Source organism: Molossus molossus, unplaced genomic scaffold, assembly GCF_014108415.1.
Source record: "Molossus molossus isolate mMolMol1 unplaced genomic scaffold, mMolMol1.p scaffold_m16_p_1, whole genome shotgun sequence".
In the NCBI taxonomy this organism is placed as follows: Eukaryota; Metazoa; Chordata; class Mammalia; order Chiroptera; family Molossidae; genus Molossus; species Molossus molossus.
The window spans coordinates 145,625,681-145,642,900 of NW_023425344.1; positions in this window are offsets into that span (position 1 = coordinate 145,625,681).

Consider the following 17,220-nt stretch of genomic DNA (forward strand, 5'->3'; position numbering starts at 1 on the left):
TGTAATTTTGAGCATACAGATTCTGTACAGGTTTTTCTAGATTTACACCTAAGTATTTAGGAGCAATTGAAAATGGTATTGTGTTTTAATTTCAGTTTTTATGTGGTCATTTTTATTACATAGGAATATAATTCTTTTTTATATTTTTCAGTTAAAGTTTACATTCAATATTATTTTGTATTTGTTTCAGGTGTACAGCATAGAGATTAGACAATTACTTTACAAAGTGTTCCCTCCAATATTACTGGTACCCTCCTGGCACTATACATAGTTATTACCGTATTGTTGACTATATTCTTTATTCTGTACTTTACATTCTCATGACTATTGTGTAACTACGAACCCATATTTCTCCATCCCTTCACCTTTTTCACCCAGTACTCCACTCTTTTCCCCTCTGGCAACCATCAGACTCTTCTCTGTATCTGTGAGTATGTTTCAATTTTGTTTGCCTATATTGTTCTTTAGATTTCACATATAAGTGAAATCATGGTATTTTTCTCTAATTTTACTTAGCATATAATTCGTTTATGTATCTTTTTTTTTTTTTTTATCCTCACCCGAGGATATTTTTCCATTTTTTGTACAGATAGAGTGGGAGGGAGAGAGAGGAAGGGAGAGAGAGAGAGAGAAACATCGACGTGAAGGGACACATCGAGTGGCTGCCACCCGCACGACCAACCAGGGCCAAGGACAAACTGCAACCGAAGTACGTGCCCTTAGCGGGAACTGAACCCGGGTCTCTCCGGACTGCAGGCCGACGCTCTAACCGCTGAGCCAAACCGGCCAGGGCTCGTTTATGTATCTTAATCTTGTATATTCTACTTGTTTTTCTTGTTTGTAGTTTCACTGAGAAATAAATGTTCTCTATTCATTAACAGTTTTGGCCCTGGCTGGTTTGGCTCAGCCGTTGGAGCGTTGGCCTGCGGACCAGAGAGTCCCAGATTTGTTTCCCACTAGGGGCACGTACAAAAAAAAAAAAAAAAAAGAACAGTTTTGTAGATTCAGCTACCTAGACAGTCATGTCATCTGTAAATAGGGATAGTTATATTTCATCCTTTCCAATTTGTATGCCTTTTGTTTCCTTTTCTTGCATTATTGCGCTGGCTAGGATTTCTAGTACTATGATGCATAAGGGTGATAAGATCAGACATCCTTGCTTTGTTCTCAATTTTAGTGGGGGAAGTATTCAGTCTTTTACCGTAGCTATGATATTAGCTGTAGGTTTTTTTGCAGATGCTCTTTATCAATGTGTTTACCAACCCAGAAGCTCATGAACCCTGTTGTTTAGAGATTTTTATAGAGGTTTCATTACTAAGCATGGTTAATTAAATCATTGACATTAGCCCTGGCTGGTTTGGCTCAGCGGTTAGAGTGTTGGCCTGTGGTCCAGAGAGACCCAGGTTCGGTTCCCACTAAGGGCACATTACCTCAGTTGCAGTTTGTCCCTGACCCTGGTTGGGTCGTGTGGGTGGCAACCACTCAATGTGTCCCTTTCACATCGATGTTTCTCTCTCTCTCTCTCTCTCTCTCTCTCCCTCCCACTCTATCTGAACAAAATATCAAAAAAATGTCCTTGGGTGAGGATAAAAAAATAAATATATAAATAAATATAAATAAATCATTGACACTAATGATTGAATTCAATCTCTAGCCCCTCTCACTATCCCCAGGTTAGGGGTAGGGCTGAAAGTTCTAACCCTATGACAACTTTGTTAGCTTTTCTGGTGACCAGCTTCCATCCTAGAGCTCTTAGGGCTCCCACCCTCCCATGAGCCATCACATTTGCACACAGGAGGCATTCTTTCACTCAAGAGATTCCACGGGCTTTAGGAGACCTGTGCCAGGAAGTAGGGACAAAGACCAAATACTTATTTTTTACTATATCAAATATATATACATATACCACAGTTTGTTTGTCCATTCATCATTGGTCAATGGACACTGGGTTGCTTCTACCTATTTACTATTGTGAATAATGCTGCTATGAACATGGGTGTATATGTATGTATTCAATTCTCCACTTAACATTTCTTGTTGGTATGTACTTCAAAGTGGAGATGTTGGATCACATGGTAATTCTATATCTACTTTTTTGAGGAATTGGCCAACCATTTTCCATAGTGGCTGCACTATTTTAAATTCCCACCAGCAATGCACTAAAGTTCAAATTTCTCCATATCCTTATCAACACTTCTTTTCCTTCTTTCTCTCCTTCATTCTTTCTCTCCTTCTTTCTTTCTCTCCTTCCTTCCTTCCTTCCTTCCTTCCTTCCTTCCTTCCTTCCTTCCTTCCTTCCTTCCTTCCTTCCTTCCTTCTTTCCTCTCCTGCTTCCTTCTTTTTCTTTCTCTTCCTCTTCCCCTTCCTCCTTTTTTCCCCTTTTTTGTTAATAACCATCCTATTAGGTGTGAAGTAGTATTTCAATGTGGTTTTGATTTGCATTTTTTCTAGGATCTTTTTCAATGCTTATTGGCTGTGTGTATATCTTCTTTGGAGATGTCTATTCAAGCACTTTGCCCATTTTTTAATTGGGTTGTTTGTTTTATTGTTGTTGGGTTATAGGAGTTCTATATATATTCTGGATATCAATTCATTAGGAACTCTATGATTTCCCAATGTTTTCGCCCATTCTGTGGGTGGCATTTCACTCTGTTAATAGTATTCTATAGTTTTTTTTTAGGGTATCTCTTTTAATAGTTATTAATAGCAGTTGCTTTAGATATTGCATTACTGATCACAGTCTCCTGCTTTTATTTTACCACTTTAAGTGAAAATATGACAACTGCATCACTTAGATAAATTTACCCACTTCCTTCATAATATAACTGTCTTAAATATTCCTTCTATCTAAATAAAGAACCACATCAGACAGTTTTATTTTTGCTTCAATATCAAGCAGAATTTTTAAATAACTCAAGAAGAGGATAGTGGGATTTCTGGTCAAGATGGCGGGTAGGTAAACGCGGTATCACGTCCTCCCACAACCACATCAAAGTTACAACTAAACTACAGAACAACCATCATTCAAAACCGCCTGAAATCAAGCTGAATGGAAGTCCTACAACTACGGAATTAAAGCAGCAGCCACATCCAGACTGGTAGGAGGGGCGGAGGCAGACGGGCTGGTCCCACACCCACGTGTGGCGGATAAAAATCAGAAGGACACCTCGCCAGGGAAGGTCCTCCCTGAGGACTGAGGGGTCCCCGTCCCACACCAGGTGCCCCGCTCAGGGTTCCAGTGCCAGGAAGAGAAGTCCCCATAACTTCTGGCTGGAAAAACCAGCGCGAACTGAGGCTCAGGGAAGCTGACGCGGCTGGAGCTTCAGGCAGCTCCTTGAAGGGCCCACGCACGAACTTATCGGACTCTCTCCCTCTAAGCTTGGAGGGGAGGCAGCTTGAGGGGTGCCAGAGACATACAGGGAAGAACTGAGCCGTTTGGCACTGGAGGGAGGGCTGGAGAGGGGGCTTGCTCCAGGACAGACGTGCTGTCAGAGGCCTTTGTTCCTTTGGTGAGCCCTTCCCGGGGGCGGCAGACAGAAGCCATATCTGGGACTCCAGCAACCTGGCTCACACTGGTAGCCCCGCCCTGTTGACTCCCTGAGGCCCCGCCCTACCCAACTTTCAGGCCCACCCAAGCTGTTGCCAGTTGCTTAACCATAGGATTGGCCTGTCTTGGATCCTGCTTCAGGTTTTCCTAAATTCTTTCAAACAAGCAGCATCTGGTCTCAGCTAGCCCCATACCTCGTGTTAAGTAATACACAGAAACAAACACAGAGAGGCAGCCAAAATGAGGAGATAAAGAAACAGGTCCCAAATGAAAGAACAGAACAAAACCCCAAGAAAAAAACTAAGTGAAATGGAGATAAGCAACCTAACAGATACTGAGTTCAAAATACTGCTTATAAGGATGCTCAATGAACTTAGTGAGAACCTCAGTGAACTTAGTGAGGGCCTCAAGAGCATAAAAAAGGGCCAGTCAGAATTGAAGGAGGCATTAACTGAAATAAAGAATAAATTACACAGATTCAATAGTAGAGTACGTAAATCCAAGAAGCAAACCATCGATTTGGAATATAAGGAAGCAAAAAACACCCAATCAGAACAGCAAAAAGAAAAAAGAATCCAAAAAAATGAGGATAGTGTAAGGAGCCTCTGGGATAACTTCAAGCGTGCCAACATTCGCATCTTGGGGGTGCCGGAAGGAGAAGAGCAAGAACGAGAAATCGAAAACCTGTTTGAAACAATAATGGCAGAAAACTTCCCTAACTTGGTGAAGGAAGCAGACATACAAGTCCAGGAAACACAGAGAGTCCCAAACGAGATGAACCCCAAGAGGCCCACACCAAGACACATCATCATCAAAATGCAAAAGGTTCAAGACAAAGAGAGAATCTTAAAAGCAGCAAGAGAAAAGCAGATAATTACCTACAAGGGAGTTCCCACAAGGCTGTCAGCTGATTTCTCAAAAGAAGCTTTGCAGGTCAGAAGGGAGTGGCAAGAAATATTCAGAGTGATGAAAAGCAAGAACCTACAACCAAGATTACTCTATCCTGCAAAGCTGTCATTTAGAATCCATGGCCATATAAAAAGGCAAGAAAAAGTTAAAGGAGTTCATCACTACCAAACCATTATTATATGAAATGATGAAGGGTCTTTTTGAAGAAAAAGATAAAATCTATGAACAAACAAAATGGCAATGAATACATATCTATTGACAATGGAATCTACAAACAAAATGAACAGGCAGAACAGAAACATTCTCATAGATACAGAGAACATTTTATTGGTTGCCAGATGGGAGGGGGGTTGGGGGAAGGGGTGAAAAAGGTGAAGGCATTAAGAAGCACAAATTCATTGATAGACTGACAAACCTCAAAGGGAAAGGGGTTGGAGGGTGGGAAGAAATAAACAAAAGAATTTATATGCCTAACCAATGGACACAGACAATAGTGTGGGAAAAGGCAGGAGGGGGGCGGGAGTGGGGAGGAGGAGGTCAATGGGGGGAAAATGAGGAACATCTGTAATACATTCAACAATAAAGATTTAAAAATATTTTTAAAAATAAAATAAAAAGAAGAGGATACTGTATTATATTTAACCTGTGTCTTTTCTTCATTACTAATATTCCAAGATTTCTTCCTTTACAATTTTATTTCTGTTTCAAGAACTTCCTCTAGCCATTCTGTTAGGGTAAGTTTGCTAGCAAAAATTCTTAGTTTTCCTTCATTTGAAAATGTCTTTAACTTTTCTTCCTGAAAGATATGTTCCCTGTGTATAGAATTTAGAGTTAACCAGTGTTTCAGCACTTGAAAACGTGCCATTTCTATCTGGTTTCTCATGATTTCTAGTTTCTCATGATGAGAAGTCTGCCATCTTTTGAATTACTGTTCCCCTTTAGGTAATGAATCTTTGCTCTCTAGCTGCTTTTGAGATGTTTTCTTCATTATGTTTTCAGAAATTTTTTAAATGTGTTTTTTTAAAAATATGTTTTTATTGACATTTTTTGGCAATTTTTATTAATTTTTTTTGTTACAGATCCTTTTCCCTATTTAGTCACCCTACTCGCTATCACCCCTGCCTCCCATACACTGCTGTACAGCATTGTTGTGTATGTCCATTGGTTCCACATACATGTATATAAGTTCTTTGGTTTATCTCATCCTTCCCCCCGGGGCCCCTCCAATGAGGTTTGTCAGTCTGAACCCTACTTCTTTCTATGTCTCTGGGTCTATTTTGTTCACCAGCTTATTTTGTTCATTAGACTCCACAAAAAAAGTGAGATGATGTGGTATTTGTCTTTCTCTGACTGGCTTATTTCACTTAGCATAATGCTCTCCAGGTCCTTCCATGTCATCTCAGAAGATAAGAGATCTTTCTTTCTTACAGCTGCATAGTACTCCATTGTGTATATGTACCATTGTTTTTTTATCCACTCATCTATTGATGGACACTTGGGCTGTTTCCAGATCTTAGCAATTGTAAATAGTGCGGCTATGAACATATGGAGTACATATATTCTTTCTGACTGGTGTTTCAGGCTTATTAGGATATATTCTTAGAAGTGGGATCACTGGTCAAATGGCAGTTCAATTTTTAAGTTTTTGAGGAAACACCTATTGTTTTCCAGAGTGGCTGCACCAGTCTGCATTCCCACCAGCACTGTACTAGAGTCCCCTTTTCTCCACACCCTTGCCAACACTTGTTTTTTGATGATTTGTTGATGGCAGCCATTCTAGCAGGTGTGAGGTGACACCTCATAGACGTTTTAATTTACATCTCTCTGATGATTAGTGACCTTGAGCATTTTTTTATATGTCTCTTGGCCATTTGTATGTTCTTTTTGGAGAGCTATTTAGATCCTCTGCTCATTTTTTAATTGGGTTCTTTGTGTTCCTTTTGTTGAGTTGTATGAGTGCTCTATATTTTGGAAATTAACCTCTTATCTGATGTATTGTTTGCAGTTATGCTCTCCCATATTGTGGGTTTTCTTTCTACTTTGATGCTTGTTTCTTTTGCTGTGCAGAAGCTTTTTAGTTTGATGAAGTCCCATGTATTAATTTTTTCCTTTGTTTCTCTTGCCTTAGGCATTGTATCAGTGAAAATTCTGCTGCATGTGACATCTGAAATTTGTTGCCTACATTTTCTTCTAGGATTTTTATGGATTCACGAGTCCTTTACTTCTTTGGTTAAGTTTTTTCCTAGGCATCTTAATTTTTTTGCCGCAATGGTAAATGGGATTGCTTTTATAGTTTCTCTTTTTGTGAGTTCATTATTGGTGTATAAGAACGCCATTGAGCCCTGGCCGGTTTTGCTCAGTGGTTAGAGCATCGGCCTGCGGTCCAGAGACACCCGGGTTTGGTTCCCGCTAAGGGCACGTACCTCGGTTGCGGTTTGTCCCCGGCCCTGGTTGGTCTTGCGGGTGGCAGCCACTCGATGTGTCCCTTTCACATTGATGTTTCTCTCTCTGTTTCTCTCTCTCCCTCCCACTCTCCCTTAACAAAAAATGGAAAAATGTCCTCAGGTGAGGATAAAAAAAAAAAGAAAGAAAGAATGCCATCAATTTCTTGATGTTAATTTTGTATACTGCTACTTTGCCAAATTCCTTTATTAAATCTAGTAGATTTTTCATGGAGTCTTTAGAGTTTTCTATGTACAATATCATATCTGCAAATGGACAGTTTCACTTTCTCCTTTCCAATTTGAATTCCTTTTATTTTTTCTTCATGTCTAATTGTTATGGCTAAGACTTCCAGAAGTATGTTATATAAGAGTGGGGAAAGTGGGCATCCCTGTCTTGTTCCTGTTCTTAAGGGAAACACTTTTAGTTGTTTTTTTTTTGGTACGTGCCCCTAGCGGGAACCGAATCTGGGACTCTCTGGTCTGCAGGCCGATGCTCCAACTGCTGAGCCAAACAAGCCAGGGTGGAACACCTTTAGTTTTTGCCTATTGAGTTGGCTATAGGTTTTTCATATATGGCTTTTATTATGTTGAGATATGATCCCTCTATTCCCATATTGCTGAGTGTTTTTATGAGAAATGGGTGCTGGATTTTGTTGAATGCTTTTTCAGCATCTATTGATATGATCATATGGTTTTTATCTTTCGTTTTGTTTATGTCAGCGGTTCTCAACCTGTGGGTCGTGACCCTTTCTTTCACAGGGGTCGCCTAAGACCATCGGAAAACACCTATTTCCAATGGTGATTTATAACAGTAGCAAAATTGCAGTTATGAAGTAGCAACAAAAATAATCTTATGGTTGGGGGTCACCACAACATGAGGAACTGTATTAAAGTGTTGCGGCTTTAGGAAGGTTGAGAACCACAGGTTTATGTGGTATATCACATTTATTGATTTGTGAATACTGTACCATCTTTACATCCCTGGGATGAATCCCACTTGGTCATGGTGAATAATTTCTTCAATGTATTGCTGGATCTGTTTTTTGTTTTTGTTCAGTTAGAGTGAGAGGGAGAGAGAGACAGAGAGAGAAACATTGATGTGAAAGGGACACATCAAGTGGCTGCCACCCGCACGACCCAACTAGGGCCGAGGACAAACTGCAACCGAGGTACATGCCCTTAGCGGGAACCGAACCCGGGTCTCTCTGGACCGCAGGCTGACGCTCTAACCGCTGAGCCAAACCGGCCAGGGCGTATTGCTGGATCTGATTTGCTAATATTTTGTTAAAGATTTTGGCATCTATGTTCATCAGGGATATTGGCCTGTGGTTTTCTTTCTTTGTAGTGTCTTCATCTGGTTTTGGAATTAGAATTATACTGGTCTCGTTAAATAAGTTTGCAAGTCTTCCTTCTTGAATTTTTTGGAATAGTTTGAGTAGAATGGTGTTAGTTCTTCTTTGAATGTTTGGTAAAATTCCCCCATGAAGCCGTCTGGGCCCAGGCTTTTGTTTGCTGGGAAATTCTTGATTACATCTTCAATTTTCTTAGTTGTTATTGGTCTGTTCAAGTTTTCTCTCTCTTCCCAGTTTAGTTTTGGGACACGATATGTTTCCAGAAATTTGTTCATTTTGCCTGGATTGTCCAATTTGTTGGCATATAATTGTTCACAGTATTTGTTAACAATCCTTTGTATTTCTGTGGTATTAGTTGTTACTTCTTCTTTTTCGTTTCTAATTTTGTTTACTTGGGCTCTCTCTGTTTCCTGGTGAGTCTAGCTAAGGGTCCATCAATCTAGTTTATCTTTTTAAAGAACCAGCTTTTGTTTCATTGATCTTTTGGATTTTTTTTTTTTTAGTTCTATGTTCTTTATTTCTGCTCTAATCTTTACTATTTCTTTCCTTCTGCTTACTCTGGGTTTTTCTTTTTGTTTACTTTCTAGTTCTTTTTTTTTTACCTCACCCGAGGACTTTTTTGCATTTATCTTCAGATAGAGCAGGAGGGAGAGAGGGAAGAAGAGAGAAAGAGAAACATCAATGTGAGAGAGACACACCAAGTGGTTGCCACCCACATGACCCCAACTTGGGCCAGAGACAAACTGCAACCGAGGTACATGCCCTTAGCGGAAACCAAACCTGGGACTCTCTGGTCCGCAGGCTGATGCTCTAACTGCTGAGTCAAACTGGCCATGGCTGCTTTCTAGTTTTTTAAGTTGTGAGGTTAGACAATTAGAATTTTTTTTGAGGTAGGTTTGTAGTGCTATGAATTTCCCTCTCAGGACTGCTTTTGCTGAGTCCAACAGATTTTGTGTTGTTGTGTGTTCATTTACATTGGTTTCCAGGAAGGTTTTAATTTCTTCCTTGATCTCCTTGGTAACCCATTCATTGTTTAATAACATGCTATTTAGCCTCCATGTGTTTAAATGCCTTTACGTGTTTTTGTTGTAATTGATTTCTGGTTTCATGCCATTGTGATCTGAGAAGATGCTTGATATGATTTCAATCTTCTTGAACTTTAGAGACCTAGTTTGTGTCCTAACATGTGGTCTATCTTTGAGAATGTCCCATGTGCACTTGAGAAGAATGTGAATTCTGCAGTTTTGGGGTGTAATTTTCTATAGATAGCTATTAAATTCATTTGATCTAGTGCATCAGTTAGAGTCTCTGTTTCCTTGTTAATTTGTTGTCTAGACTCTAGAGGATCTATCCAGTGATGTCTGTGGGGTGTTGAAGTCCCCTGCTATGATTGTATTGCTGTTGATTTCTTCTTTGAAGTCCTCAAGAAGTTTTAAAATATATTTTGGTGCTCCTCTATTGGGTGCATATATGTTTACCAAGGTTATATCTTCCTGTTGGATAGATCCTTTCAATATTATGTAATGGCCTTCTTTGTCTCTAGTTATGGCCTTCATTTTGAAATCTATTTTATCAGCCATGGCTGGTTTGGCTCAGCAGTTAGAGCATCAGACCTTGGACCAATGAGTCGTGGGTTCGATTCTGGCCAAGGGCATGTACCTCAGTTGCAATTTATCCCTGGCCCTGGTTGGGTTGTATGGGAGTCAACCAGTTGATGTGGCTCTATCATATCTCTCTCTCTCTCTCTCTCTCTCTCCCTCTCTCTCTCTCCTTCTTTCCCATTCTATCTGATGATAAATAGAAAAGTATCCTTGGGTGAGGAATTAAAAAAAAGAAAAGAAAAGAAATCTATTTTATCAGATGTGAGTATTGCTATTCCAGCTCTTTTTCCTTTGTGTTTGCTTGAAAGATATTTTTCATTCCTTCACTTTCAGCCTATGTGAGTCTTTTGCTGTGTGACGGGTCTCTTGGAAATACCATATATATGAGTCATGCTTTCTTATCCAATCTACTACTCTGTGTCTTTTGAATGGAGTGTTCAATCCATTTACATTTAAGGTGATTATTGATATGTACTTATTTATTGCCATTTTTGTTTATTTTGGTTATATATTTTTTTCCTATTTCTTCTACAAATTACAGCAGTCTTTTTTTTTTTTTTTATTTTATTTTATTTTTTTATTAAGATGAGGAATGTATGAGAGAGCACTGGAAATAGGGCAGTCCAGATAGAAGAGAGAATTACAACCTTTTTTTTTTTTTTTTTTTTAGGTAGAGTGGGAGGGAAAGAGAGGAACAGAGAGAGAGAGAGAGAGAAACATCGATGTGAAAGGGACACATCGAGTGGCTGCCACCCGCACGACCGACCAGGGCCGGGGACAAACTGCAACCGAGGTACGCGCCCTTAGCGGGAACCGAACCCGGGTCTCTCAGGACCGCAGGCCGACGCTCTAACCGCTGAGCCAAACCGGCCAGGGCACAGCAGTCTTTTTAATATTTCTTGTAGTGCTGGTTTGTTGCTAATATATTCCCTTAGCCTTTTTTTTTTTTTTTTTTTTGTCTGGGAAGCTCTTTATTTGACCTTCTATTTTGAATGATAGTCTTGCTGGATAGAGTAGTCTTGGAATCAGATCTTTGTTTTCCATTACCTTGATTACTTCATGACATTCCCTTCTGGCTTGTGGTGTTTCTGTTGAGAAGTCAGCCAATAGCCTTATGGGAGTTCTTTTGTAGGTAACCTGTTGCTTATCTCTTGTTGCTGGTAGGATTCTCTCTTTGTCTTTCATTTTTGGCATTTTAATTATTATGTGTCTTGGTGTGGGCCTTTTTGGGTTCTTCTTACTTGGGGTTCTCTGTTCTTCTTGAACTTGAATGCCTTCACCAAGTTAGGGAAGTTTTCTGTCACTATTTCTTCAAATATATTTTCTAACCCATGCTCATTTTTTCTTCTTCTGAAATTCCTTTCATGTGGGTGTTGTTACATCTTATGTTGCCCCACAGTTCTCTTAAGCTTTCTTCCTGTTTTTTAAATTATTTTTTCTTTTTGGGTTTCTGATTGTGTGAATTTTTTTTTTTTTTTTTCCTACCCTTTCTTCTAATTCACTGATCCAGTCCTCGGCTTCCTCTACTTTGCTGGTTATTCCTTCCAATATGTTCTTTATTTCTGCTATGTCATTCTTCATTTCCAATTGGTTAGTTTTCAGTGTTTCTATATCTTTACTCATGCTGTTGAGCTTCCTCATTATCATTGCTCTGAACTCTACCTCTGATAACTTGCTTAACAGCATTTCATTTATCTCTTCTTCAGTAGAGTTCTCTTGTTCTTTCGTTTGAGATTTGTGCCTTTGTTTCAGCATTTTGGCTGTCTCAGTGGGTTTTGGAGCCTGCCACATTTTCCCTAAGGGTTTTGGTGTTCCGCTGATTGTGGCTCACTCTACTGGGTTTGAATGACTAATGGAGGACCCATGTTAAACATTACTGTCAAGTCTTACTTTTCTGGGTAGATTTGCAAGCCCAGGAAAGGTTCAGTTATCCTCTAGCTTTTTGCCTGGAGGCTATTACTTTCAGTTACTTGATGAGCCTTGAGTTGTAGCCCTCAGCTGAATGAAAATCACTCAGATGTTCAGGGTAAGAGGATTTCCAGAGCGTGGGGGCAGATGCTTGCTGGCTGTTTATGAGCCTCAATTTGCATTTGTCTGGCCTGGCCATATGGTGTTAAATTCCTGAGGGAGGGGCTGTTGCTTCTCCCTGGGGCTCTGGGAAGGGGCTCTTTGAGTAAAATGGATACTGTCCTGTTAGGGAGTGACTCATCAAAAAACTTCCAGTGCCCTCTCATCTCTCCAAGCTCCTTAGTCTTCACACAGTTACAGTCCAGTTCAGTCCACCCTCTCTCTGCTGGATTCCAAGGTGAGTGGCTGTAGCTAATTTAGTGCTCTTTCTTGGCCCTCTGCACTGTGGAGCTGGCTTGGGATGTTAACCTGGAGGGAGCTGCTCACAGGTAAAACAGGTGCTGTCTGTGGGCTCCTAGTCTGCCCTCTCACACCTCCACAGTTCCTACTAGGTTCGATTTAGCGTTCTTTTTCTGTCCCTGGTCATATGGGTCCTCTCCAGCTGCTTTTTTGTTGTTTTTTTCTTGATTATTTGTCTTTCCAGTTTGGTCCAGGGAGATGGTCTGTGTAGCTTCCATCCACTCTGGCACCATTTTGGAATCTAGATCACCAGTGTGTTATAACAAGATGTAACTCAGGAACAGCCAAATGGAGGAGTAAGACTAGGGCTGGGAAAAGTACACTTCCACGTGTTCATTCACCGATTTGTAAGCTCCAGTTTTCAGAAATTTGATAATAATGTTCTGGGTGTAGATTTCTTTGGATTCATCTTCCTAGGTGTTTACTAGTCTTCTTCAATCTGTAGGTTTATGCTTGTCACCAAATTTAGGAAAAAAATTCAGCCATTATTTAAAATATTTTTTAAATTCTTATTATATTTCTGTTACCTTTCTGGGATTCTAATCATACAAATGTTAGATCTTTTGTTATTGACCCATAAGTACCTGAGAATTTTTTTCAGTCTCTTTTCTCCTTGTATGTTGACCAAATAAGGTAATTTCTGTTCTATAGAATATTCTATTCACATACTACTTTCTCTGTCATCTCTATTATACTATTTAGCCTATCCAGTTCATTTTAAATTTCAGTTATTGTATTTTTTGTTGTTGTTGTTGTTAATCCTTACCCAAGGATATTTTTTCCATTGATTTTTTTTTTTTTTTTTTTTTTTTTTTTAGAGAGAGGAGAAGGGAGGGGGAGAGAGAGAGAGAAACATTGATGTGAGAGACACACATTGATTGGTTGCCTCCTGCATACACCTGGGAGATTGAACCCGCAACCAAGGTATGTGCTCCTGACTGGTAATTGAACCCAAAATCCTTTGGTCTGTGGGCCAATGATCTAACCACTTAGTTATACTGTCCAGGGCTCAGTTATTGTATTTTTATGTTGTAAAATGTTTATTTGGGCCCAGCTGATGTGGCTCAGTGGTTGAGTGTCAACCCATGCACCAAGAGGTTACTGGTTCAATTCCCAGTCAGAGCACATGCCCAAGTTGTGGGCCAAATCCCCAGTGGGGGGCATGCAGAAGGCAGCCAATTGATGTTCTCTCTCATCGATATTTCTATTTCTTTCTCCCTCTCCCTTCCTCTCTCTCTAAAATCAACAAAGAAAAATATTTTAAAATAAAAACAATAAAAAAGTAATAATTTTCATTTGGGTCCTGGTTGGTGTGGCTCAGTGGCTAGAGCATCAATCTACAGACCAAAGGGTCGTGGGTTTGATTCCTGGTCAAGGGCATAGTCCTGGGTTGCAGGTTCAGACCCAGCCCCACACTGGTTCATGCGGGAGGCAACCATTTGATGTGTCTCTCTCACATTGATGTTTCTCTCTCTCTTGCTCCCTCCCTTCTTCTCTTCCACTCTATCTAAAATTTGGTTCTTATTTATATCTTCCCTTTCTTGCTGAGATATTCTATTCTTTGGCTTGTTTTGTTTGTTTGTTTGTTTTTATCCTCATCCAAGGACATTTTTCCATTTTAGTTCAGATGGAGTGGGTGGGAGACAGAGAAACATCGACGTGAAAGAGACACATTGAGTAGCCGCCTCCTGCACGACCCACACCAGGGCCAGGGACAAATTGCAACTGAGGTATGTGCCCTTCGCCGGAATCGAACCCTAGACTCATTGGTCCACCGGCCAATGCTCTAACCGCTGAGCCAAACCAGCCAGGGCGTTCTTTCGCTTGTTTTAAGCACATTTATAATTGCTTATTGAAGCATTGTTATGAGGGTTGCTTTAACATATTTGTCAGATAATTCCAACATTTGTGTCATCTCAGTGTTCACATCTGTTGCCTCATTGGAGCTGAGGATTTCCTTGGTTCTTGGTATGACAAGTAATTTTTATTGTGCCCTGGACATACTGGGTATTATTTTATGCATTTTTTTCTAGATCTTTTTTTTTGTATTTTTTTTTTTTTATCCTCACCTAAGGACATTTTTCCATTTTTTGTTTAGACTGATTGGGAGGGAGAGAGAGAGAGAGAAACATCAAAGTGAAAGGGACACATCGAGTTGTTGCCTCCTGCACGACCCAACCAGGCCCAGGGACAAACTGCAACTGAGGTATGTGCCCTTAGTGGCAACCGAACCCGGGCCTTTCTGGACCACAGGCCGATGCTCTAACCGCTGAGCCAAACCAGCCAGGGCTCTAGATCTTTTAAAAAATATATTTTTTATTGATTTTTAGAAGGAGAGGAAGGGAGTGGATAGAGAGATAGAAACATGGGTGAGAGAGAAACATCCATTTGCTGCCTCCTGTACTACCCCCCCCCCCAACTGGGGATTGAGCCCACAACCCTGGCATGTGCCCTGACCAGACTCGAACTGGCAACCTCTTGGTGCATGGGTCGACGCTCAACCACTGAGCCATACCAGCTGGGCTCTAGATCTTATTTAAATATTGTATTTTGGCAGGCCTCCGCTGACATCTTGCATTTGGGGGAAGGGAGGGCACCATGTTTTACCACTGGGTGGGGGTGGAAGTCCATGCTCCCCACTCAGCCTCTTCTGTCATGGGGAGTGTTGCCTCATTATTGCTGGATAGAGATAGAAATTTAGACTCCTAATTTACCCTCCAAGGGCACCACAGGTACACAGAGGGGATACTTTGTTACTGTCAGGCAGGGGCAGAAGTCTAGACTCTCCATTCAGCTTCTGCTGACCCTGCAGGGAGAACGGTGCCTCCTTACTGCTGGATGGGGTAGAAGTCGGCGTCCTCATTCAGCTCTGCTGGCTACAGTGTTTGCCATGGTGTTTTGCTGGGGTAGTGTGACTATTTCAAACATTTTTCTATCCTACTAGGTCACCCCTTTACCAGTCCTTTGGCTAAAGAGAGGATTTTTGGAGGGCCTTTTAAAAAAATCTGCCATATAACTTAAATCAGCTTGCAGTTTCCAAAGACAAACTGTTGGGACTTTGAGTAGAACCGAAAGGGATCTATAGATCAACATGAAATGAATTTTTATAATTTTGAGTGTTCCAATTCGTGAAAATAATATTTCTCTCCATTTATTAGGTCTTCTCTAATTGTTTTAATATTATTTAGTAGCTCTTGGCATAGAAGTCTTGCACATCTTTCATTAAAATTTGTTTTGGATACTGATATAACTTCTATCATTTAAGATATTTCATATCCTAATTATTTTTTCCAATGACTTATTTTTTATGTATTGGCTTTGTATTCAGGTCCTTATTAACTTTACTCACTAATTCTGTAGAGTCACTTTGGATTTTCTATGTGTTTAATTATGTTGTCTATGAAAAACAAAACTTTTATTTCTTCTTTTTTAATACCTCTACATTTCTACTTCTTGCCCTATTACATACTATTGAATAGAAAATGTTCAGTTTAATGTTGAATAAAAACAGTGATAGAGGAAAATACTGCTTCATTCTTGATCTCAGGGGAAAAACTTTTAGTAAAGCCAATAAATATAATGTTTGCTGTAAAGTTTTTATAGTAACCTTTTGTTAGATTAAGGAAATTCTTTTTTTATCACTAGTTTGCAAAGATTTAAAAAAATCATGAGTGAGTATGGAATTTTATCAAATGCTTACTCTCCCTCAATTTTTACAATCGTATTTAAAAAAATTTTTTTTCTTTATTGATTTTAGAGTGAGGAAGGGAGAGATAGAAACATCGATGAGAGAGAACATTGATTAGCCCCCTCCTGCATGCCCCCCACTGGGGATTTGGCTCACAACCTGGGCATGTGCCCTGACTGGGAATCGAACTCACGACCTCTTGGTGCATAGGTCAACACCCAACCACTGAGCCACACCGGCTGGGCTACAATAATATTTTTTATTCTTTATTTTGAATGTTAAATCAACTTTGCATTCCTAAAATAAACTAAACTTGATGTAATATTTACCCCGTGCGGCTGAGATATCCCTCTTCACTCTCATTTTGCTGCCTGTGGGAGCTAGGCCAGCCCCTCTTGTGACCCCACCCTTACGACCAGTCTGAGGTTATTTCTACCCTTCCTTGTTTAAAGTCTCTTCAGCTATTCTTCAGTTGATAATTCAGGGTGAATGTTCCCCAATTTAGTTTTTTGTTGTTAATCCTCACCTGAGGATATTTTTTCCATTGATTTTTATTTATTTATTTTTTTTAGAGAGATTGGAAGGGAGGGAAGGAAGAAGAGAGAGAGGGAGGAAGACACATTCATGTGAGAGAGACACATTGATTGCCTCCCAAACGACCCTGACCAGGGTTGGGGATCAAACCTGCATCCAAGGTGTGTCCCCTTGACTGGGAATCAAACCCACCATCTTTTGGTGCACTGAGCCACACTGGCCAGGGCTCCCCAGTTTAGTTTAATTTCCAGGTTGGTTCTGGGAGGGCTTGTAAGAAGGATCCACCTACTTTGCTGCCGTCTTGAAACCCTCTATGCTGACCTTTTATAATGAATTGGGTAGTATTTCCTCTTTCTATTTCCCATGAAAGTTTTTGTGTAATATAGATGTTATTATTATTTATTTTTAATGTTTGGGAAATTTTACCAATGAAGCCATCTGGACCTACAGTTTTCTTTGCAGGGAATTTTTAAAAAACATATTAAAAACTTTATTAGCTATAGGACTATTCAGATTATCCTTTTTAAAAAAATCCTCACCCAAGGATATGTTTCTATTTATCTTCAGATATAGTGGGAGGGAGGGAGAAGGGGAGAGAGAGAGAGAAATATCAATGTGATTGAGCCACACTGACTGGTTGTCTCCTGCATGACCCAACTAGGGCCGGGGTCAAACCGCAAACGAGATATGTGCCCTTGACCAGAATCGAACCCGAGACTCATTGGTCCATGGGCTGGCGCTCTAACCACTGAGCAAAACCAGCCAGGGCCAGATTATC